We start from the raw sequence: 24,497 nt of genomic DNA, 5'->3' as shown, positions 1-24,497 counted from the left end.
TTCCAATCTGTTTCTATTAATGATAGAGTTACCAGAATATTGTTGGTTCAACATGGAAAAGCACTTTCAAGTTGATTACGTATTCAATTTCGTAAGTAAGTAGGGTTTCAGGTAGTCGAAGATCGGAAATTTATTTAAGAGGCAAGGAACTACTTCAGTTTCAGGGTTCACCGTCAGAAAAATAATTTTCCTTGTGCTCTATTGGACCCAAACGTCTTAAATATACATCGCCCAAGGAATTTCCATTGGTGTCCTGTTCGTATTCGTCGGATAAGACTTCCATTTTCTCCACGGACAGTCCTCCGGCTCCTTCAAGCTCTCGGAACTTTAATCGCGCGATTAAATTACGTTCCGCGAGGAAGACGTACCACTACGTGGCGGTTTACAGTAAAACGAATTTACCCTATCTTTTACATTTTCCAAGCTTGTTCCGTCACAACGATTTAATTAAACAACTTGATTTGTAGTTATACTGTTTACCGTGTGGGTTATTTGCTGGCTGATACTTTACTTTTAACCTCATATTCATGCCGAGAGTATCTCATCTACTTTTTTAAGCAAAAAATATTTATAGACTACAAATAATAACACTAGATACAGAAATTTAATAAATTAATGAGTGAATAATTCTGTTATATTCTGAAATATCATTTTACTAATCTGCTTATAGTATTTAAGAAACATCATATTTTAGGTACTTTAGACGTAATTGTGAAATTATATCTTTATAGAATACAAAACGTACTTAACTCAAGTTAAGACCTACACAAACCCAGTTTCCATAACAGGAGCTAATCCAATCATCGTATCGATTCAACTTTTTAGATTTTCCTAAGAAACCATCTTCAACCCTTAAATCAATCCACAAGAAGAACATCCTCCTAACCCAAAATCATCACCAAATTCTATATTCACAAACCAATCCAATTCCAATTCCAAACAATCATCGCATCTTCGCCCACAAGCCATATCCGTTTTGCCCAAACCCCCAGAAATCCCACTCGTAATCGACCAACGCATCATCGTACGCCATCATCCACAGAGGTCGTTATTAGCGTCGCGGCGACGTCAGGAAACGCATCACAGAAATCCAATCGGAAGGAGCGAAACGGCGAAGGAACGAGAGGAGTGGAGAAGATCGAGATGTTACCGCTCGCAGGCGGGGCTAAAATATCCCTGCAAATAACTCGAATTCTATCTGGATTTCCATCTGGATCGGCGAGAACCAGCTAGAGGGCAGTGGGGATGGCGGAGGATCGAGGAATTCGTGGTAAAAGAAGCAGAAAGCCGGCTGCTTACGTATTCGATCACGTAAGTACACACGGGAGCGACGAGAAAAAGAGTAGCAACCGGGCAAACGATGATCGTAAGGGAGTCTCGAGGGCGGTTGCAGTCCGACCGCCAACCCCATGCTGCTCCTACATCACCATGAACCCATTCCACGATCGAAGGAATATCGGGCGCATTGGTTGCCGCCGCTAAGCGGCGCCGAGCGGCGAGAATCAAAATCCTGGATCGCGGCGGGCCGGGGCCGCGCGCGGAATTTTAAACGGACTCAGAGACACGGATACCGGGCAGCTCGGAAACGGGAACAATTTGTACCGGTCTTTTGAAATATACTAGTAATCGCGGCGCGCATGCCAATGGCGGGAAATATTTCCACGCCTGCCATCCAGCTAAATCCTCGAGCTTCCCGCCGACCGACCCCTACGTCGCGTCGCCGCCGCGACGACCGTGGAATTGAATTTTAAAATTCGACACCGCAGCGAATTTTATTGTTCCCCGCGAACCGCGAGAATTGATTTAACCCTTGCGCCACCCCCTGTCCTTTACGGGTTGACTCTTTCGATTTTTCCTGCCTTTTTAAGGGTCTGTGGTGTTCCGTCCGATGCGGAACAAAACGGCGAAAATCCTCGAAGGTTCGTTTATGACATGGACGTGCCAACAAAATTATCTTCAGGATTAGCTTTTTTCGAACTCAGTTTATTTATTTTTGTTACAAGGGGCAATTTTACCCTAAACCATGATAAAATCATTTAGTTAATGATTTAGTTAATGAGTCGTCGAAGACGCCTCCGATTTTTTGGAATTATGCACCGATTGGGTATTTTCGACTTCCAATCAGCGCACTCGATGCGACCTGTAGGTGTTGTATAAAAACACCTACAGGATCGCACTCGAATCAGTTAAGACATCATTCAGTTATCATCAGAAGAGTTACGAAAAACAATCAGACTCGCGTCAGATATCACATTCTACACTCAACCGTTCGGAGTAACGAGATATCATTCATTCATTCACACATTCAGTCAAATCCATCGTTCGGGACAACTACACTCCAGCTTCACACTCCGAAGAAGCATCTAATTCGAAATTCGAGAATTCGTTCGTCTCGAAACGCGTAAAATCAAAACGGGTTCTCAATATCGCGAAAAACCGGTGGTCTAATCTCAATCATTTGGAGATCAGAATCGAATCAGTCGATTTCTGAAGAAATTTGGAAATCGAAGCGTCGCGAGTATTAAGGAGACCTAAAGTTAAAGCTGGGCTTTACAACCCCAGCCGAGGAATTAAATCCGCGTTAGTAATCGTGTACGGGCGTGCAACTATCGAGGTTGCCACGCTCCGACGTTGCACTTTTGGTCCTTCGAGCCGGATCTGTGACGTTACATTTTTTGGTCCTTCGAGCCGGATCTGTGACGTAACAGTGGAATACTAATGAGCCGACGACCTCCCGACTACTCGCGGAAGTGGGAACGGTAATTGCGACGAAACGTGATACTTTTTGAGTAGAGTGTGAATTATGTTTGTGTTGATTATTAGGACCGGTTTTGGCATTAACGAGAGTCATCGGTTTTTGGAACTGTGGAGAAGTTGGAAATATTTTTTTGATGGTTGCAATTTGCGTGACTTCTACTCTGTGGTGAAATAGATTTTTATTTAGAGAAAATATTTTTGAAATTGGTATGTTAGTATATTTTTTTTAATAAAGCTCTTATTTAAGATATGTTTTCTTATTGTATTTTATCAGATTTATAAGAACAAAAGGGAACATTTTGGAAGTTTTATGAAATCTGCACATATCATCCAGTTGTATAAACCATCTGCGCGTATCATCAAATTTTATGAATAATCCGCGTGTGCAATCTGCTTCATAGTTATCAGCAAATGGATAGTAAATTATTTATTCTCGGGATTCTGTCCAACTTGCACAGTAATTTTCGCGCCGAACTGACAGTTTTTCACACTACCCCTCAGCGAACCATACCATACATTTCGTGTCAAATTACGTATCAATAATACCTCGTCCAATTTTATCCGACCCTTTGCGCGCTTTGTACAAGCTGGTCCGCCGCCCTGCATCTCGGTGCTCTCTGATCTTGGTCCCTGACGCCGCCGGGCGCCAGCCAATTCGGCATATCAATATTGAAGCTGCATCTCGCCCATGTAACCCTCCCTCCTTCGATTCAGACCCCTCCTACCGGCCTTTTTTTCCTCCCAGCTACCCTCGACACACATATTTTTGCACTTTACGATCGACTCATCTCTTATGAACACGATCAGACTACAGATGAAGGATGAAAAGATATTTGTTAACGTATGCAGGTCGAAAGGTAAGTTTCCGAACAGCGAAAAAATAAAACTTAACCCTTACCAAACCTAATATAATTTACTATGAATGGATCTCTTGAGCTCCCATTGGTATCTAATGCTTAACTTAGTCCCCTTGGATTCTAGGAATCGGGGATGATTTTAAATTTTATTTAAGCCCCTTCGGTTATAGAAACAGACAGAGATGATTTTGGATTACATTTAACCCCTTTGGTTGAAAGAAACCGGAAGGGATGATTTCAAATTCTGTTTAATTGTACCTTATACAATCCTCATTTTTTAAATAAAAAACCAACATCAGTGTTACTTAACTTAATTGTTAAATAAGACACTTAACCAATTTACGATTAACAATATATTTATCAATAACCATTAACGATTCGTTTCGAACACCACGGTTTTGACCGTCTTTATTATTGGCTGATTCGCGTAAACGAAGATCGCAAATAAAACAAGATTGGCTTATTAACACTATGTCTACCGAAGATGTCAAAAGGCACCTTTTGAAATTTTAACTTAAAATTATTTTCTCAGTATAATCCGTTTACCTCAATTGAATTTCGGACATTTCCTATAGTTAATTTTACAATCGTTATTGGAAAAATCGAAAAGTCAATTTAGAATATACGATTAAACTTAGAAAATAATTTTAAGTTAAAATTCCAAAAGGTCTCGTTTGACACCTTCGGTAGAAATAGTGTTAAGCGAGATACAAATAAATAGTTCACACCCATATGTATCCCTATATTGTAGCTAATAACAAAACCGAGCGGAATCGAGGCGTCAACGTTCATCGCGTGTGGCCGAGTCACCTTACCATACGTGCCCATTCAGTTCGTAAGACATGTGAACAGACGTCGTCTGAGAGCAGTACTAAAATTGTAGTAACGTACAACATAGTTATACTATAAACAAACAATGTACCAAAATTAAGAAAAATATATAATTATCCAGATGACACTGAACGTCTATTCGGTTTCGACGTACGACTGCAAAGGGTTAAAAGACGAAATTGCTGGAGACACGTGGCCAGAAGGACAATCATCGGATCAGATCGCCATTATCTTCCGTAACGGCGTTCTAAGGCGAGAGAAGTTAGCGGTAGAATAGAGGATAATGCCGAAGGGAGCGAGTCGTAGTTTATACGTGAAATCCGACCCGTGTGCCGACGTAATCGAAATGAGACGGGGTCCCCCATGTACCCCATGAACAGAGAACTGATGGACAGCCGGTGGTCCGTGACGTGACCACCTGACATTCTTGTCCGATCGGGCTGACATGCCCCAGGGATCATGCATGCCGAGTTTCGTGCTCACATAGCAAAACGTCTACTTCGATTTTCCGCCGCCTAGCCACCCGTAGATCCGGATCTACGAGCCGGGAATTGTGTCTGGGTGTCCCCGGTAACTTCGCTGATCTAAGGACTACGGGTATTCCTGGACTGTCTCGTTAATTGTAATTATAATTCATGGTAATTTGGCGGAAACGCGCGGGCAACTAAGACGCCGAGTTCTGCAAACTTCCCCGTAACGTTATTGCAAAAGTTGCTACTCCCGTATCGATTTGTCTATTTCCGAGGCGGTAGACGCTTGAAAAGCTAGTCAGCGTTCCAGGTTCGGTCTAATTATCATTAACAGACACAGGGGAATCGGGTTTGCTTGATGCTAACGTGAAATTCTATAGAAGGGTTATATGTCTCCAAGTTCATTTGTAAGTTCGTGTAGAATAGAAATTTACTCTTTCGGAATTTTTATTGTATTAGTTTTGATTATATCTAGATCGAGGATTCTGCGAAATATTATTTAAAAGCATGAAGTATTAAGATAATTGTAATGAAAATATAGGAAGAACATTTTTAAAAAGTAATGCAAAATTCTTATTTTGGATAATTATGGGAAAAAAATTTTGAATGGGTCACTTTAACTCATATGCTATTTCTACTGATGAACTTAAGAACTAGCTAACAAATTCAAGAAATTATTTAACTCCTTAATTACTTTCAAAATGACTATAACAAACGAAGGTACTTTAAAAACCACTATCAACCACTCTTAAACTTCTTCAAAAATAAGCAACTATTCCACACTTTTCAGCAACAATATACATAAAATCCCATCTCTTCCCTTCAGTATCTATACAAATAATCGACACTAGGTTCGCAAACAGTTATGGTATACTTCATTTCATTGTTCTTTGAAAAATTAATTTGTTCATTTCGATCTTACAAATTAGAAGTTTAAAACTATACAGTCAGAATAAATATTTTTGTAATTACATCAATCAATACCGACGTAAACGTTTACGTTCAAAATAATGTTTATAAAATACAATATGCGTCGAATTGACGCATTCCGTGAACATAGTGTTAAAAGAACCGTTCATCGAACACTTGTCTTGTTCACAGGTGAACGTCGAGTTGGGGTTGGCAAAGACACGCGGCACAGAGATCCCCGCTACGTAGAACGCGTGCTCGCACGCGAACTTCGCACGTGCCAAGCAATTTTCTCATAACCCGAGGAGTACGCGGTCGAGAAGAATGGAGCGGCGGCACTGATCCGTGTGACCGTTTCGGATCGGAACTCGTGATTTCGCCTCGTGAAAACGACCGGTGTGAACGGGGAACAATATTATGCATCTTATATAAGAATTCTATTGAAAAGAACGCGAATGTAATTGATAAGTTTTGTTCTTAAATCGTGTTTAAGGTCGCGTCCATTGTGGTTATTAGCGACCATCGTTTCTATTAGGTCATCCCATAAATAACGCAGTTTTTGATATTTCTTTTACTTTTAAGTATAAAGATAAACAAAACTATTTTTAATCTGAAACATATTCTCCTGTATTATCTATAAATTGTCTATCTATACATTATAATTAATTTAACAAACGTTTTATTTATCTTTATTTTTAAAAGTAAAAGAAATATAAAAAATCACATTATTTGTAGGATGATAGAAGATTATATTATTTTCTGATTAGGTGTGCTATTCTTAGAAAATTGATAAGATTTCCGTCTTTGGACGGAAGCTATCTTTTAGTGGTGGGCTAATGTTATAGGCAATACGGAGATTCTTGATATTTAGTACAATAAAGAAGTAAATGTTTCACTTTTTTATACTGGTATATTGATCGACAATACGGTTACATGTAACCAATGAAAACTACAATAGATTTCCGTTTATATCGATAGTCACGAATGGTACACATGGGTACAACGAACATTTTAAATTATCGAATGACTAGAAAACGCCTAGATAAAGGAAAATTATACTACACGGAGATCTTTGCTTCTAGCTGACAGCTTAAGTGCTAATCAGCTGTTTGCTTTGGCTCATTAATGCGCAGCCGTATGTTTTCTTCGGAAAATTTATATTAAAAAAATGCATATACAGAAACGAAAGGATTAAATAATTAAGTGATTCATATAATAGAGTCCCATTTAAGGATTTAAAAAACTCGAGTCCAACGTATACATAACCATGTATCTATATGTTAATTGTAAGCTAGTTCATATAAATAGAATACAAATAAATAGTTCTCCTGTATAAACAAAACACCCAGCGAAGTCTGCCCCAACGCTTATAAGTATTAAGTAGAATTAAAAGCAAATGCTATATTTTTTATGCATAATATTTTACTAGTTCTAGACAGTAAATGCTGAGAAATCTTAACGTATTGTTGACCGGTCACGAGTTAACTCATGTTTACATTTCATTAGCATGTTTCATTTCAATTTTTGAAACGCAGGGCAATATAGAATATTGCAAAAGCAAAATGTTCAAAGTTATATAAAAGATATGTTCAAAAGTTCACTTCAATTCATTATATATACTAAAGTTTATTTAAATTATTTCACTTTCATGTTTAATTAGGGACATTTTGCCAGTCAACAATGTGTTAAGACAAGCAAGTAGTGCATCTGAAATTACAATAGCATTTACTTGATGTCCTTAGTAAATACCAAGTATTCCGCATACAAATTTTAGGTATTCACCAACAATTCAGTGCGTACAATTTCTAGTAAATATTAATACTACCCCGTATGCATATAAAACCGACTATTCATTTACAAAATCCCTGGTAAAAGCTAATACGTCTTTTTCCGTGTACAATCCATAGACGCATAATACTTTCGTCGCGGCGGGGGTGTGCCGTTTACACGGAAGTGCACGCGTGGATGAACGCGCAGCACGCGTCGGGTCCGACGCCGAATCAGCAAACCGTGCGGAATGTCGGGCGACGTAACGTCACGCGCAGCGTATCACCCTGCACAACACGCGAAATTGAAACCGCGCCTCGCGAAATCGAACCCGAGCCCCATCCACGGTGTGTATCGATTGTGAATTGAATCCCCCCCCGCCCTGGTGTGATTTGGTATTAGTATGTGTCATAGAAATGGAACATTAGATTTTGTGGAATTGCTTGATTTAATGGAATATTGGATTGGAACGTTTCCTGCATAACAGTGTGTGCATAGTTTTAAGTTTTTCCCCTCTTTTCATGGACTTGTACCGACTTGTTGAAATTGATTTAATTCTTTGTGGTCTGAGGTATTTTGAATGTTTTGCTACGGAAAGCTGCGTTAGGATTCCTTAATTCTATTGAAGTACAAATGTGTCAGCTTTCTGTTTTCATTTCTTTCCGAATATTTGGTAACTAATAAAATTATAGTTATATATGAATTGAGTATGATGTTACGAATAAATATAATGAAATGAGTAAAAATTCTCGCAATTAGAATAAAATCGAACGTCCAGTCTGCCTGAACATGGAACCACAACGGGTATGGTCTTTGTTTGATTATTGTTTTCTCCAAAAAATTCTCTTAAGTCTTACCTTTGAAACGAATAGTTCCATTAATGAAAGTGGAAAGTATTATCCTGTCAAGGTTTAATTATGTTAATGGAAACATTGGGTGGACACTGTCGTTTAAAAGTTTCAAGCACTCCGCGCTCTTTGGATATACGAAACTTCTACATGTACGAACGTTTATTTTAGCAAAGGTATTATGTACTACGGGAAAATTTCGTAGGTGTGACTTAAAATAGAAGTTATAATTATATTATGAATATTCTTTAGGAAGAAACTTTTTGGAAGCGAGAAGACTGGTGCAAACTTGAAGTGAACACTGTTTACATTGAGTGTGCCAGTGAGTGTATCACTATTTTTTGGCAAATTTAATATGGTAAGAAAAACCGAAGACTTGTAGAACCTAAATAATCTTCTAATCGTATAATCTGTTTTTACAATAATAAAATAAAATAAAATAAAATGATTATGAAATATATAGGGTTCCTATTTAATTTACACAGGACTTTAATTCAGAAAAAGGTTAAAAGAGATTTTCATTAAAAAAGTATTTTTACCTTGACACTTTTAATATTATTTCATTATAAATATGTAATAAATCAATTTCATGAAAATTCTGTCAAATAATAATTCCCATCTTCATTAATCCTACAACTTGATTCTACCGTGTTGAATCTCAGTGATATATACATGGAATAAATCTTTTTCATTAAAAAGGATATTATAAAATCGGATATCAGGAGATGAATGTAATTCTAGATATTATACTTTGAAAATGGTGTGCCCTCGCTGCATTCAATTCGTCACGGTAAAATGATATGAACTTCGCGAAAAGAGTTTTTATAAAAATATTCTATTCACATTTTTCCATTTATTCTCACGATGAAAAAATTATATTTTTTATAAGTATATAAATTAATGCAGAATGAAATAGGATTCGCCAAAATTTGACTTCTCTCTTAAGAATAAGTATCATATTATTCAAGTTTTATCAAGTGCGTAAAATCCGGTTTTTTAATAATTGTTATTATTATTATCATCATTACTATTACTGTTAAAAGTAGATTGTTTAATTATTATTAATATTATTATTGTTACGTTGTCGTAACAAACGGAAGGGTTTTCGTGAAAATGGTTGAGTTCTTGTTCCTATCGGAGAACGACACACGGCGAGATGTTTATAAAAAAGAACACTTTATTGTAACTACACCAATTTTAAGGGCTTTTTGTACAAAGTTCGGTTTTGCGACGTTTGTGAAAGTTGTACATTTGTAGTGCTCTGTCTGTCTAAAGGTTTCATAGCGTTCTGTTTGGTTCTTGTAGTGCCTTATTTTATGTAAATTTGGGTTTTTTTTTAGGATTGGTCAGGTAGAGTTTTAGGTGTAGGAAAGTTGTGTTTTATTATTGATCGCGGGTGTGTCTATTCTGTCTCTTGGAGTGAGAAATTGTCAAAAGTCTAGGTTTATTTATCATCATTGTGATTTATAATTATTTGTTTGATTTTTACGGTTTCGGTTTTTTACGGTTGCAGCTTATTGCTGCGTCGCACGTAGTGTCCAAATATTTTATGGTGACTACCATAAAGATTAGCAGTATTTTGGAGTGCTCCCGCACCTGGTCTGTAAATACGAGATTATCCTAAATCTCTTCGCTGCCGATTTGTTTACGATTCGAGACGAGTAAATGGCATGTAACAATTATTATTAATAAAAATATATTATTTAATTACTATTACTATAATAATAACAATGATCGTTATTATAAACAGATTATTTAATTATTAAGTAATTATTAAGTATTCGTATACAAATTACTGTTATCTTCCATCTTCACCGTAGAAAAAGAAGCACACGCGTTATTTACGAGCGCATCGTTACCCAAGCCAGTATTTCCTGTTTCAGATGTTACAGAGGCGGAAGCGAATTTAGCGTTATCGCCGCTTATAGCTCCATTTACGTACAAACACGCGTAAGTGCTTGTACGTGCGTACACGCAGATGTGACCTCCGTCCCTGTGGAATTCTAGAGATGCTCAATGTATACCTACGTATATGCAGGCTGTACCTATAGCCATGTAACTATGAAACTAGACGCAAGTGTTTACCCTGTTCGATGCAAACTGTGCAGTAGAAACAATTCGGCGGAAAAAACTTTCGTGATTAATGTATTACTCGTTTCGCAGGGAATCTAGGCTCGCTTTGCGCGATTTTAATTCGAAGTATGATTAATAATCTCCTCATATACATTATCGTTTAAAAATATTTTTAATTATAAAATAGTAAATTGCAATTTATTGCGGGATATTTGCTTCTCAAACGTGGTAAAAAACATTTTCAGAAGAAAATCGTGTGTATAAGACTTGTGTAGTAGAATTCGATGTCGTTTTTGGTATCGTTGGTAAGAGCAAAGCCTACTCTTTAATATGGAGCAAAAATTGAGTGCTACTATTCATAATTATAGTACCTACAACAATTTTTATGCAACATCGCTCGCAGCGTGTCATGCAATTTTCGCATTGGAATGGCATTTTTCATTTTAAGACTTATTTCGTACAGTTCAGTGTTGTTTTTTATATAATTGCAAAGAGGAAAGCCGACTCTTTAACATAGAATAAACATTGGCTGCTACTAGCTGCAATTGTGCTAGTTATTGGAAATTCTATTTAAATTGTAAAAGCAGTGATGTTGCAATTAATTATTATAGTTCTTAATTTTTTTGGAGGTTGTCTTCTTTAAAGCTGTGTCATCGCGTTAATAATTAACAAATATGAAGAAAAATCATGTCACATTATGGTCTTAATGGTTATTTAAATATACGTATACTTTTTTTTGGTTTTGAGGATATTTATGAAACGGGATTTTTCACCGTATTTGAGAGACAGATGTCCCATAATGCGGCGCAGCAACATCTAGAAACAATTTTGTTTTCTATAAATAGTTTTTCGTATTGTTATATTTGTTATATTGTAATTGTATTAATAAAAAATAACATTAAAATGTATACGCCTTTGTTTAAATGACAAAACACGATCTCGCGCCATTGTAAATACTTCCGGAGTAACTGCTAGTCCATAGTAGAAATGACTTGAAGATACTGAGAGATCATATCAGAAATTACTCGGAGTGCAAAAGGTTAAATATTTCTGAAAATATGAAAGTTAATATTATAATTTCATTTACTGTAGGAAAACTAAGAACCCTTGTATTTCATAAAATCGTGTAGAAATGTAAAAAGTTTAACATTTCAATGTTCCATGCTATATACATGTAGAAGTTATGATAATTTCAAATGAAGAGGTTACAGATTTTTATGCGAACTAAAATTTGTTCAGTTGGAGAAGCATCGCTTTAACAATAATAATTAATTAATAGCTTATTCTTTTCATTAGAGATTTTATCTGTTCACAAAGAAGATGAAAAATGTATATATATAATAAAAGTCTTCATTACAGTTTACAGTTTGTTGCGTTTAACACACTTGTGCACACTCTAAATGCATGATCTTCGCAGTCATAATAGACTATTAAGATAAATTACATGTAAGTGAGAATATCAAATAAGTGGGCACAGTAAGTACAGTCAACTTGGAAAAAATTTTAAAACCAGCAGAATAACATTACACATATAGTCCTTAAAAGAATACTTACGTATCTATTATTACTGCTTTTAACAGAATAATCGTTTTTATATGAATTCAAATCTAGATATTCGGACAATTAATATATAAAAATTCAAATGGTAAAATTCACTAATTATATTAATAATTCAAATAGTATTGACACGTTCACTATGATGAGAACCTTGAACGTTTTATGTATCACCTACTCTTTCGGCGCAAAGACAAGTAGAAACAATTATTAATTATCCGATATAAAAATTCTTAAATTATACTATTACCTACTAAACATTTTCGTTCGACGTCGATCATTTTACATGTTGCAATCGCGTTCAAACAATTCAGAAGCACAGATCACCGATGACCATCATGGGCCAAAACTTTAAAAATAATTATGAATCATATGGTATCACAATTCTTACGTTACACTACTATCCAATTAGTTGCATTATTTTTACACCATATCATTTTTCTTGTTACAATTATTTTCAAGCAATTTGGAAATTTCGGTCATCGGTAACCACTGTGACAGCCAACATATCAAACTATATAATTGGATATTATATGTAACTATAAAGTACCTTACAGTTTACATTACACAAATATAAAACGCCATATAATAAACTATATAATATCATTGAACAATATAACATTTATTCTTGTCCCCCTGCAACATGTTTTTATCATCTCGTTCCCTTGTAGCAAGTTTTGCACTTAGTAATCTCAATTCGAAGGACGGCAAACCGCTATCGGCCATTTTGCACCGTTGGCCAGGAAGGACGCAGGATCGCGGATCCATGGCAATGCGTCATCGAGCGGCCAAACAGCCCATCACCTGCTCGAATCCACCGTTTCCATCCGTGGCCCGACACAACACGCCGCACGTACAATTCGTCCCCGCCGTCGGCTGTCAACGTAATTACACGTACGGGGGACCATTAGACCAACGCGCGACGCTTACAAACGACTCAAACCACCTGCGAAATCGTCACTTTGTTCCGCAGTTAAATCATGTCGAACTCAAGTACGTCATGCGTGCATGTGTGCACGCTCGCGCGCGAGCGGACGGGTGTATCGTCCGCGCACTTCACCCACGTACCGATTGCCGAACCCATCGACATTAATCCTGAGACGCACGCAGAATTGTCAAATGCGTGCGACACGCGAGAACAATCTCCTTCTTTCTTTTCTGTTTCGTTCTATATCTATTCAAATTAATTGAGAATTGTATTTTATTCGATTAGTGCAAGTAGTCGAATGTTTTTCTTTGGGGGGGGGGGGGGGGGGTTCATTTTTGAGAATAGTATTGTATTCAGATATTAGGAAGCTTGAAATTTCAGAAAGTCAATGAATTAAAAATTGATGAAAGACATCTGCGTATGTTGCAAAACAAAATTAATTAGAATTAGTCCATTCTTTTTCCGTTTATATTAATCTCTTTTAAACATTTATTCATAAATTTTAATTGCTTTTCTATTCTATTAGATTTTTTTATGTGATATACAATTTTACGACACTGATAGATATGGTATAAGTATTTCGTTAAATTTAAATACTAATTCTAATTAGTTTATATGCCTAACACATTCGTTCCGAGACGTAGCATCCAATACAAAACAATATTATACGAACTCTATATCGATACTATTATCGACGAATGGTTCAAAAATAAAATTTATTCAATAATAACAGCAGCAATAATAATTACTTCATCAATAATAATTACTTGATCAAGCACAGGTGAAGGAAAATATTCAAAAAAAGAATTAGTAAAAGTTAAGACTAGTTCCGCGGCAAGTCTCAGGCATCAAACATTTCAGGACCTTCGCGCTGCGCGAGTGTCTCGATAGACGACTGCAGATGTGCCTAACTACATTACGGGGCGTATTCATTATCGGGCCGCCGGAACCCAGGTTGCTGAGACGATTAAACAGGGAATGGGAGGATCCTCTAATGATTGGCTACACGGGGCCGATTCGATGTCTACGACTCTATCAGTCTATCACTCTCTCACGGCGTATTCGGACTCCAACCGTGTTCCTATCTTCGCTACTATATTTTATCCCTGTAGCCGAATACATGCTGCTCGACGGTGCATCCTCGAACAAACGCGTTTGCAGAATTCGAGCATTTAGAGCAAAAGAAAACGGAAAACTTCTCATAGAATTTTTCTTAAGGCACCCTCATTCGAAAGGAAGATCATTTAATAAATACAACAGGTTGAATTTTAATACTAGTTATTCTAGTTACTCTTTGAAAGTATCGAACCTTTCCAGACACATTCCTAAAACAAAAATAATTTTGAGTAATTTTCGGAATATTAAATTGTTACGCGTGACTTGAGGGATTTCATCGATCGTCACCCTCGAATAGAATCTTAAAAATGATAATTATAAGTGAGTTATGGGTTTTTTAAATGACCAAATTTATAAAAATGTATACATTCAATATTATTTTAAAAAATGTTTTTATTAATATTGTACAGCGAATGTTGAAAAGAAAATTGAACACGTATGTGATAGTAGAAAAAGTGTTCGATAGTTCTAACAAATGTTTATAATTAATTTAATAAGTTAATACTGCGCAGAAAATGTTCCGAAGGATGTTGAAGAAATATAAAAATCATTATGAATGTTCGATAGTTCTAGCGTTAAAATGATCAGACGAATCATCGAAAATCGATACTTCCTTGCATGGTTCCACTGTGCGTTAAGGATCATAGAACCATTGTGTTCGGGTGAAAGATGATTCCCAATTAGGGGCAAAGCTTCCTGAAAAGCTGGCCGTTCGCAATATCAGGGTAGTTTCATCTAACGCCGGCGTCGGCTGGAACGCGAAACCTACCACACACTGAGAATAGATAATCCGGCGCAAATGTATCCACACGTCACGAGGAATGCAATTACAGATTGACGTCAGTCAGGTGCTCCCGAAGCATGTTCGACGTATCTCGGATTTATATCCTGAGGCTTACCGTTTGACGAAACATTGAGTGCAGTTTGCGAATCAACATTTTGATCGACGTGTTTATCCCTCTTATCGGGGGGCAACTGAACTTTCGCAGGAAGCGCGGGACTGCGTCGCATAATATCCACAGTTTTTGTTATTGATTTGTCTAGGGAAATACGGGACACTACTCCGGACGGGTTTACGGGAAACGTGGGAAAACTATGAGCAAGTTGGATCGATAATTGCAGGTTTATGAAAAAAATTGAGTGAATGATTAATATGGACATTTGGATAAAAGAGTTCTATTTCCCTTTAATTTTTGTTATACCCATTTTGTAATTGTAGGACAGTCGAAATTTATTTCAAAAATAAATTAAGTAGAATAGGTTTGGAAGTAGATACCTATTTAAATAAAAGTCCATTAAATAGGGATAAGTATGAAATAAAAGTCACAAAAAAATGTATATCATTATATGATCAACATAGATCATATAATTAATACAATCATCAAACTTTATAATTTCAGATAATTTTTACCTATTAATTTTCTAGAATCAAGATTAACAACAGATTATCTAATAATTACTAATTAATTTTCTTCTAAAGCAGACTAACATGTTGAATGCCACACGATTTCATACAGCAAAATTGCCAAATCGAAAAGATATAATATTAAATCATTTGATTGAGTTCCATTATTATTATTACATGTTCATCTAGCTGAATGTCATCGCATTAGGCAGCATTATTTATAATGCAGAAATCTTTTCAAATAATCATAGTTTAATTGAGTGAATTATAGTAATCCGATTCGATTGGGGGTCACCGGTGACCCCCAAGGCATTCAACGTGTTAAAACGTATAGATGCAACGAAACATAAATTCTTATAGTAAAAATGAAATAAGAATGGATTAAAATACACGTAAGGACCTGAAAATTCTTAACTGTCATATACGAAACTAGAAACATATATATTTACTCCATATTTCTTATATTTTTATTTCAATATTTTTTAGATTCCTTTGACCATATTCAAAGTGACATTAAAGAAATATAAAACTTCATTGAAATGACATTTCTATTTTTTCAGACGCCCAATATAGATTTAATATCGCATTGATGTTTAATATAGAACGATGAACCGATTGCAAAACGAATTTCCATAAGACTCGCGGCAGAAACACTTCCGCGTCGACACGTCAAACGCAGCATTGTGCGCACAATGAAAACCGTTCGTGACTTATAGTTCCATGCACAACGTTGCCCTCACTTAAGCCAGCCAAGTCATACGTACGTACACGCAAGTTTGTGCATTGCATAAATCCTGTCCCGATGATATACGAGTGTAAAGCTTCCAACTATTTGCTGGACCAGTCTAGCTTGGCACTCGGCTCCGCGTAATATACACGGAGTCTTTCGTGCGTCTGTCAGAATTCCGTTTTCGGTTCCCGACCTGCAACATTCTAAATGCGGCACGGGACTTTCGATTATTTTAACTGCGTCGGACGGCTATTATTCGCGATCGAAGTCTCGTAAATTAGCCGACAAGGTATTCGTGCACAAACGCGACTAGCATTCATGTAAATTAAATCCGTATAAAACCGTAACGTTCCGTTTGTTTCTTTTTATCGTTCGACTATTTAATTGGAAACTTTGAAGATTTAAATGAACTTAAATGTTTGCGAATGCTAAGATGAGAAATTCTTTTATTTTTCTTATCGTATCCTATTGTTGCATTGAGCGGATTGAAATTTTAATTATTATAATAATTAAAATTTTGAGATATATAATACTCATCAAAAGATGGAAAGAATATTTAATCAGCATGAATTCTAAAACAAATCCCTTCCATATAAAATCGACTTTATTAACATTAACATGTAACATAAAAAAGTCTTTTCGCACAGCATGTAAACAAACCAAAAATTTCTACATTTTTATAAATGAAAGCTCCTACAACATTGACGAACATTAATAAAACAACAAGCAATAAAAACAGTCCCATCAAAAATTGATCCTAAAACCCATTTCAATCAAACAATTCCAACACCCAGTAAATATCCAAACCTCCAACACTCAATCTCTCCTTTAACCGCCTTCCATAAAAGAATCACTCGCAAACAAAAGTAATTTAAACGAACCGAATCCCGGACGTTGTTCCGTTCGAATGTAGTCCAACGGGACGTTGGCAACGATAATCCGGGGTGAAACGCTCACGTTAATCCGTGGAAGCACAGCGCGGGCAAACGACGAAACAGTTGCTTGGCCGATGGATGTTTGATTCGCAGTGGAAGCAGCGTATTTGCCGGCGCTCGGTGAAAAATTGACGTGGCCTCGCTGGAAGGAGGCAAGAACAACGGGAAGGTAGTCGGCCGAAGGGATGTTAACGACAGACGAAAGTCCGAACCGAAACGGAACGATCTCCGCGCCCCAACCTACTCCGTGCGCCAGTGTGCAGCCGTTTTTTCCGTCCGGCAGCCGTTTTCTTCCTCCTCCTGACGATCGAGCCTCGTTAACTTCGGGTTTCCTCGTCCCACCCGACGGGACTTTCGTAACCGTGGGACCATTTACATGTAAATGCCTCTTACCAGCGGACATTTCCTCGAGCCTTTCCAGGCATCGGTATCAACGCAGTATCTACTACCCCCTTCATCCCTCTGCTAGCCTCCATCTTCCTTTTTTCCTCGTTTACGCTGCCCTCTCGCTCCAGCTTCGAGCCGACAGTCCTTCTTTTCCGCGGAGTTCGCTTCGTTTCGCTTACAAAAGCTTCGGTAATTAAGTAGATATCGTGCTTCGACGTTCCCGGAGGGCGAAAAGGGGGACCAGCGCTAACAGATAGGGGAGAGGTGGAACGGAGTAAAGCCTACCAAAGTGATCCCCGTTGATACAATCGTTTTAATCAGGGATGAAGTTGACGAAACGTTGCTTCCTCAGCGGTTTCCATGGTTTTTAGGTATGCATAGGTGTCGACGATTTGAGCAAATTTTTCTTGTATGTGTAATTGGTAATTACGCTCGGTTTTTGATTTAGGAATAAAACACCTTCGACGCAATACACTGAAAAGTGGAAAAAGTAGTTCAAAATGTTCATTGTTAAACAATATTACTAACCGAACCACATTCATCAATATTCTATCCATAACTCCACAATCCATAACTCCAAAGTAGTACTCAACGTACACATTTCCAAATAGCTTACAAAAACAACAGATACTCCATTGCATTATTATTTTATCCTATTCATCCTCTGCGTTGTATCTTCTAAATGAAGAAACCGCTTCCGTTCTATTTCAACAGCAACCTACAGGTTAGTCATCGCACAAAACCGTACCAGGTTGTCAAGGGTTAATCGAATCGGACCGAACGGGAGCGCTGTTCGTCGGACAGATTCTATTAATCGCGGGGCCTGGCGTGAAGCCGGCCCAGCGGGGGCCGGCGGCGGCGGCCGTAATAAATTTCGCGCGGGCGGAGTGGCGTGCGCGAGAAACGTGAGAGAAAAAGGCGACGCCGCGCGCCGCATGCACGGCTCTCTGATCCGGCCGAGAGCGGGCACACGTTCTCTCGTCGATATTGATGCCGGATTTATGAAGTCTTGCCGGGGTCACGTAGCGCGCGGCATGCCTGCCCGCTCGCGTGGCCAGACTCGAGCGTGTATAAGCTCCAAGCCGGTTCATTTTTCACCGGGCTGTGGCCCGATCGTAGATCGTCCGCGCCACGAAATCGGCCTGGCCACGATTACACTTTCTCTGCCTCTCTCTTTCTACGCTACCCCCTTCGCGGTCCTTTTTTCCTCTCTTCGACGATAAGACGTAAAACCTACGTTCCCCATCAGTGCCGCGAGATACGAACGACCGATAGGATGGGGCCAATCACGCGCGCACGGAACGGAACGGAACGGAAAACGACGGGGAACGCGAGGAATTGCGAATGCTCCGCTCCGCGAAGTAGCTAGCAAGTGCGCTCGAATGTTCCGAACGATATGTGCGGATCATGCCCCAGCCTAGGAGCCGCGGTAATAGACGATTTTGAGCTACGGAGCAGCCAGTGCAATCCGGGATACGAAATGAGGCCGGGGAATACGTTTCGATGCGTTGAAAATGGAATTGCGTATAGACGGTGCTTTTAAACGGTTAAGTGTTTCGATTTTTTTTTCTTTTTGGTGCAGAATTTAAGAGTTTGAGAGTTCCTTTTTGTTCTGATTTCTTTTGGATTTATTCAGAGGAAAAATATTGTTATGAATAATGTAAAAGCCTTTGGCAACATTTGGAAAATTGCCAGACTTACGACGATGGATACAGAAAGAGAGATGATTAACCTTTTTGTATTTGTAATATTAAAATTGGAAAAGTATGAAGGAAATAGGGAAAAAGGATGTTTCTTCGCGTATCCGGCGAGATTTATACTGATGGATACAGAAGGAGGAACAATTAACATTTTTGTATTTGTAATATTCAAACTGAAAAGGTATGAAGGGAACAGAGGAGGAAGAGATTTTTTAGCGTATCAAACACATGTATTCATTTGTGACAGATGAAAAGCTAATAATTTAAATATCAATGTTATAAAAAATATTACTTCCGTTGTTTTATAGAGGATAATGTAAAATCGAAGAGAACGGAGGCAGCAAATAAATTCAGGAGGATCGATGCTTCGAAATATTCTTGTCAATTGTAAATGCCGTTGGTCCCTCCTCAAAATTGGCCTTCACGGATTCAGGCACGGTAACAAATATCTTCGCTCGTTATTTGTCATTCATAAGGTTTTACTCGGAGACAGGTGCACGTGCCCTATACTTTATTCGTTTCCACGTAAGTCAAGTTGTCGATTCGAATTTCCGTTTCTTCGATATATCTGGCATTGTGAGAAATACTTGACAGAAATATTTCCGCCAGTTTGATAAATTAATTGTAATCGTTTATCTACTACAAGAGACAAGAAAATTTGTGCAATTACGATTATTTCGTTACCTGAATAATGGAATTCGATTTTTCAATCTCTTTTATGTGCACTGATTGTTACGTTTCGCCTTATTTCTAAATAAACCAGTTAAAACTGCAATACAAATTTGACAGAAATAACAAAGAAAAAAACAAGAAAAATTACTTGGCACAAATGTCTCACTATATCTCAAACCACCACGCAAAAGAATAGTGACTTCAATATCAACGCTCCCCCAAAACACTCTAAAAGCCACCCATTAAAAACCTCCGCCAACACACATTCAAAGACCTCAGCAACACCGGCAACAGTAGCAAATACCATACACCGAATTAATGTCAACAAGTTCGCAGCTCGCAGGACCCAATTCACACGTAAGACGCGTGCCAGTTTCTTTTCGCGATGATTAAAAACATGGAGGCGGTCCTGTTTCGATGTAAACTCACGCGAAAGAAAAAAGCAGACGAAAGACGGTAATGAAGCGCAAGGAAGAAAGAGAAGGGGAAGGAGAACGCTGCGACCCACCCCCTAACGCCGGTTCAAGGGTGTCTGTGTCGTTCGCAGCGGCAGCGCGATCAGCCAGAAATCCGACACTCGATGAGAAAGCTCGAGGGGGATGACTTCGCTCGCTGGAAAAGTTTCTCCCATTAAGGAGATGAGATTTCATCGAAGTCTCTCTCTCCGTCTCTCTTTCGCCCTGTATCTTACCCACCCTCTTGCCTCGTTCTCCTTCGACGTCCACGTGCACCGCCATGTTCCCAACCCTTCCCGCTGCGACCCCCATTTTTTAATACGCCTTTTTACCTGTCCCGCTTTTCATTTGGCCGACGAGAAAGCCGCGGGCTGGATTAAATACCCGCGTTAATCCGATTCGCTGCAAATGTTTTCGAGCGGTTCACCCCCTTCGTCGACACTCTCCCTGACTGTCTCACTTGCTCCTGCTCCCTCCACCCTCTATCTTTCTTCGTCCAACCCTTTCATCCAGCCTCTCCAAGCTTTTGACTCGACGCTGCTTTCTCACCAACGTGTCACACACGACCAGTGTTGGGAATGTGTAACATGTTCTACATGGAAGCTCGTGTGTTAATGCTCGACGGTGTGTACGCGTGTAGGTGTAGCACGATGCACGCCGCGCATACCGGGGGTCCGGGTTAGGTCTGAACAGCGTAGGATGGTTGCTCGATAACGTCGCCCTGTGATGGAGGAAAGGGGTGAACCCGCGTCTCTTCCCCTATATATCATTACTTTCTTGGCCTCGTAATCTCGGTCGCTGCGCTAAATTTATTCATGGCTCGGATAACCGTGTTAAGGCGCGTTTTACCTACTGGGGCGGCGGTGTTTTTCTTGGATCGCGTGAGTCGTCCTTTTTTCTCTTTTCTTCTTGGAGGGGGAGAGGACGGGTTCAGGTATAACGCGATCGAATCGTTAGGTGAAATTTGTGATGTTGGTTATTGTATGGTGTTGGAGACCTTTTCAGATTTGAGGGTTGGGGAGCTGTTTTGCAAGCTTTCGTAGATTGAGGAAGTTGAGTTTTTTGGGGATTTTTTGAGAAACTGTTTTTTGGGAGCTTAATATTCTGTATGTTGAGAAACTATAGGTTGTGAATTCAGTTTTCACTTGGGTTTGCTGGATTTTGCAAATTTCTGATCATGAAGAGATATCATGCATTGAATGATTTTTTGCTTATACAGCAGAACAAAAGAAAATGTTTCAGTAAATTTTTTAAAATGCATTTGATCTTTTACTTTGCAAGTAATAATTACTTGCAGCAATTCATTGCCCTCAGATTATGGATAAATTAAGTTTTCATAAATACGTCTGCTCACCGTGTAACGAACTCCTAATGATCTCGATGCATCCAATTCACAACCAAAGCAATCCCTGAAACATGCACAAGAGTTAATTGAATCACTTACAATTAGAAAGTGTATCTGTATGTATGGAAGCGGGTGTATTTTCAAATTAAAAATAATTTCTTATTTCTTGATTGCAATATTACTGAAGGTAGATTGTAATCTAAAACATCTTAAATGTTTAGTTTAAACAGTTATAATGAAATGTCTGCTAGCCGAATTAATAGCAAGAAGATCTTTCAGCAATCACGCGGTTTAAATTTTAAATTTACTTTCGACTTTCTATTAAATTTAGCTTAATTTTTATGTTTCGAAGTTTCAATGTTAATTAATTTCAACTTATTTTCACGTAGAATCCTCCATTTTTAATTTACAGGATATTAATTACTAGATATTGTATAAAAGTGTATTACGTATTAAATTTTATACAAAATACTTTGAATATTCATCTCGCTAAAAGCAATATAGTAACATATTCTACGCATCACAGTATTATTCGTGAACAATGAGAAGAATCTAACGCCAGAATACCCAACAATTACACTTTTTAATTTTCAACAACAAAATTTACAAACGTAAACAATCATTCCTCTATTACATTACTTTCCCTTCATTCTATCAATTTACCACAAAAAGCAAATTAATTTACAAAAACCAAGAAAAGCTAACATATAATAATATAAAAACATTTTCCTCGATTTAATCCAAACACTGCTAATCACTAATAGCATCACTGTCAAACGAAGCGATGGTCACTAACATTCCACACAGCCATCACTATACCAAAATAATCTCCATCCAAGCAAACACCAACTAATAATGTAAAAATTATCGTTCGCAGCAATAATCCAAAACTCGATTCACCGCTGTCCACTCTTTATCCCCAATTCCCTCACTGAAACACCTTACAATGATCAATGCATTTAAAAAAATCCTCATCTAACCAAAAATCAACGAATATTGCAAAAATCATGGTCCAACAACAATACTTTAAAGCTCGATCCATCAGTGTCCACTCTTTATCCCCAATTCTTGCACGATGATTCGTTCGTTGGCGTTCAACGGATTCGCCTAGCCGACCATGCAACGTTCTGGCACCAGTATCTCCGAATGTCTTTCGAGCTGTCACTTAGTGTCCCAAAGAAATAACATTTCCTCCTTCAGCATCAACGCGACATTGTCGTCGTTGAAGTCGGCGAGCGTCGTGCCGTTCGTTGCCCGTTTCATCCTTGTCGGACATCTCGGGGTCCCCTTTCCTTCCTGGACGACACCACGGCGAACAGATCCTTGTCCTTCCGTATTTTTGTTTTTCGCGGGCCATTCTTGTCCAACGGATGTCCGGGCTTGCTAAGCGTCGCGCAAGTGTCAGCTTGAATAATACATGCGCGCTGCGCTAAAACCCTCTACTCGATGTCTCTAGCCGCGCGTCCCAACCGCATTGCTTCTGTGCTGACTTCTGGCGTTATAGTTCATGAACAGTGGTCAGTGACTGGAATAAACTAATGGTGGGACTGTCTTTATATGCAGAAAATTAAAAGGTCTTTGGGAAGCTGAGTCATGAGGGATATATTGAAAAAAGATATTGCATGAATGGCATTTTTGGGAAAAATAGGACTTTTCTATTGAATAACATTAGACAGATATTTGTGATGTTTGTGTGGCTTAGAATAATGGATCCAACTTCTATTCCCAAGTTTTCGAGGAAAACAAGCATTTGCTAAATGCTGTTCGATTAATTAAATACTAACATTACAATTGCTATCATCAATAATTAATAATACTTAATAGTATCTAATTCCACAACATTTCAGATAAACCTTCTTCTTTTGAGAAGTCAGAAATAGGAGTTAAACCACTATTATTCGAAACCACTCATTTGATTATTTATTTAATGAATAACAAACTTTATCCTTGCAGTGAATGTATAATTGAGCTATACCAGGGATTAAATATCAAAAGCAACACTAAACATTAAACATCAAATTCACAAGTGATCCGCTTTGTATAAATCTAGATGAAACACGTACAGCGCTGCAATTTTATTAGCCACCGTACACACGAGCACCACCACGCCCGGCACGGAAACGACCAAAAACGCGCAATGAAGTGTTTCGCGAACGAGAAGCGGCGATTCGCGAATACTCATCAATTTCCGAGGCGGCGAGGCCGTCATAATCCTCGCTCGCATAATTCGCCTCGGAACGGGCGTCGATCACGCGAACCCGCCCCGTCACGCTGCACCGCGCCGCACGGCGAAGAATTCCGGCGCACGGTCGAAAATAGAGCGGGCCGCGATTTATATGGTCGTTATCGGCGGCGAAACGCGTGGACATCGATGAACAAAGAAGAGAAAAATGGCCGTCCATCGATTCCTATCGAATTACCCGCTCGAACGATTTCGTGGCCCGCGGCAGAGAAAAAAGGGGAAAAAAAATACTTTTATTCGATCGGAGGGTGAGCAATTATTGCGCCCTTCCGCGGGAAGAGTAATGCCTCGCCCGGTCATCGCATCGTTCGCCTCGCGCCAGCTCGCGTAAGCGTGATCGCGGACCTTTAATCCATGCTCGACAGAAAAATGACGAAACGAGCCGCGGCGCTGAGCTGAAAGAAAGACGGAAAAAGGAAAGGGAGCCAGCGGCAGCGGCCGAGGAGAAGAGTCGGAGAAAGAGGAAGGTATAAAGTAAGAGGAGCGGAAGCATTAGTGATATTGCCATACTATTAC

The 24,497-nt window shown here is 38.6% G+C and overlaps 1 protein-coding gene across 7 annotated transcripts in view; it reads right to left on the bottom strand.

Annotated features, from left to right (window-relative positions):
* LOC116426634 (uncharacterized) overlaps nt 1-24,497 on the bottom strand; it is a 651,129-nt gene that overhangs the window by 541,591 nt on the left and 85,041 nt on the right. For 6 of the 7 annotated variants that reach the window (XM_076369924.1, XM_076369923.1, XM_031975851.2 and 3 more), the window contains one exon: nt 21,749-21,803. The exons of the other annotated variant lie outside the window; for it this stretch is intronic. The gene's annotated coding sequence lies outside the window, so the exon portion shown is untranslated. The remainder of the gene's footprint in view (nt 1-21,748; nt 21,804-24,497) is intronic. 7 annotated transcript variants of the gene reach the window in all.

The sequence above is a fragment of the Nomia melanderi genome, chromosome 8 (genome assembly GCF_051020985.1).
Source record: "Nomia melanderi isolate GNS246 chromosome 8, iyNomMela1, whole genome shotgun sequence".
Lineage (NCBI taxonomy): Eukaryota > Metazoa > Arthropoda > Insecta > Hymenoptera > Halictidae > Nomia > Nomia melanderi.
The sequence above is the reverse complement of the archived record's forward strand: the minus strand, read 5'-3'. Positions and strand labels throughout refer to the sequence as shown.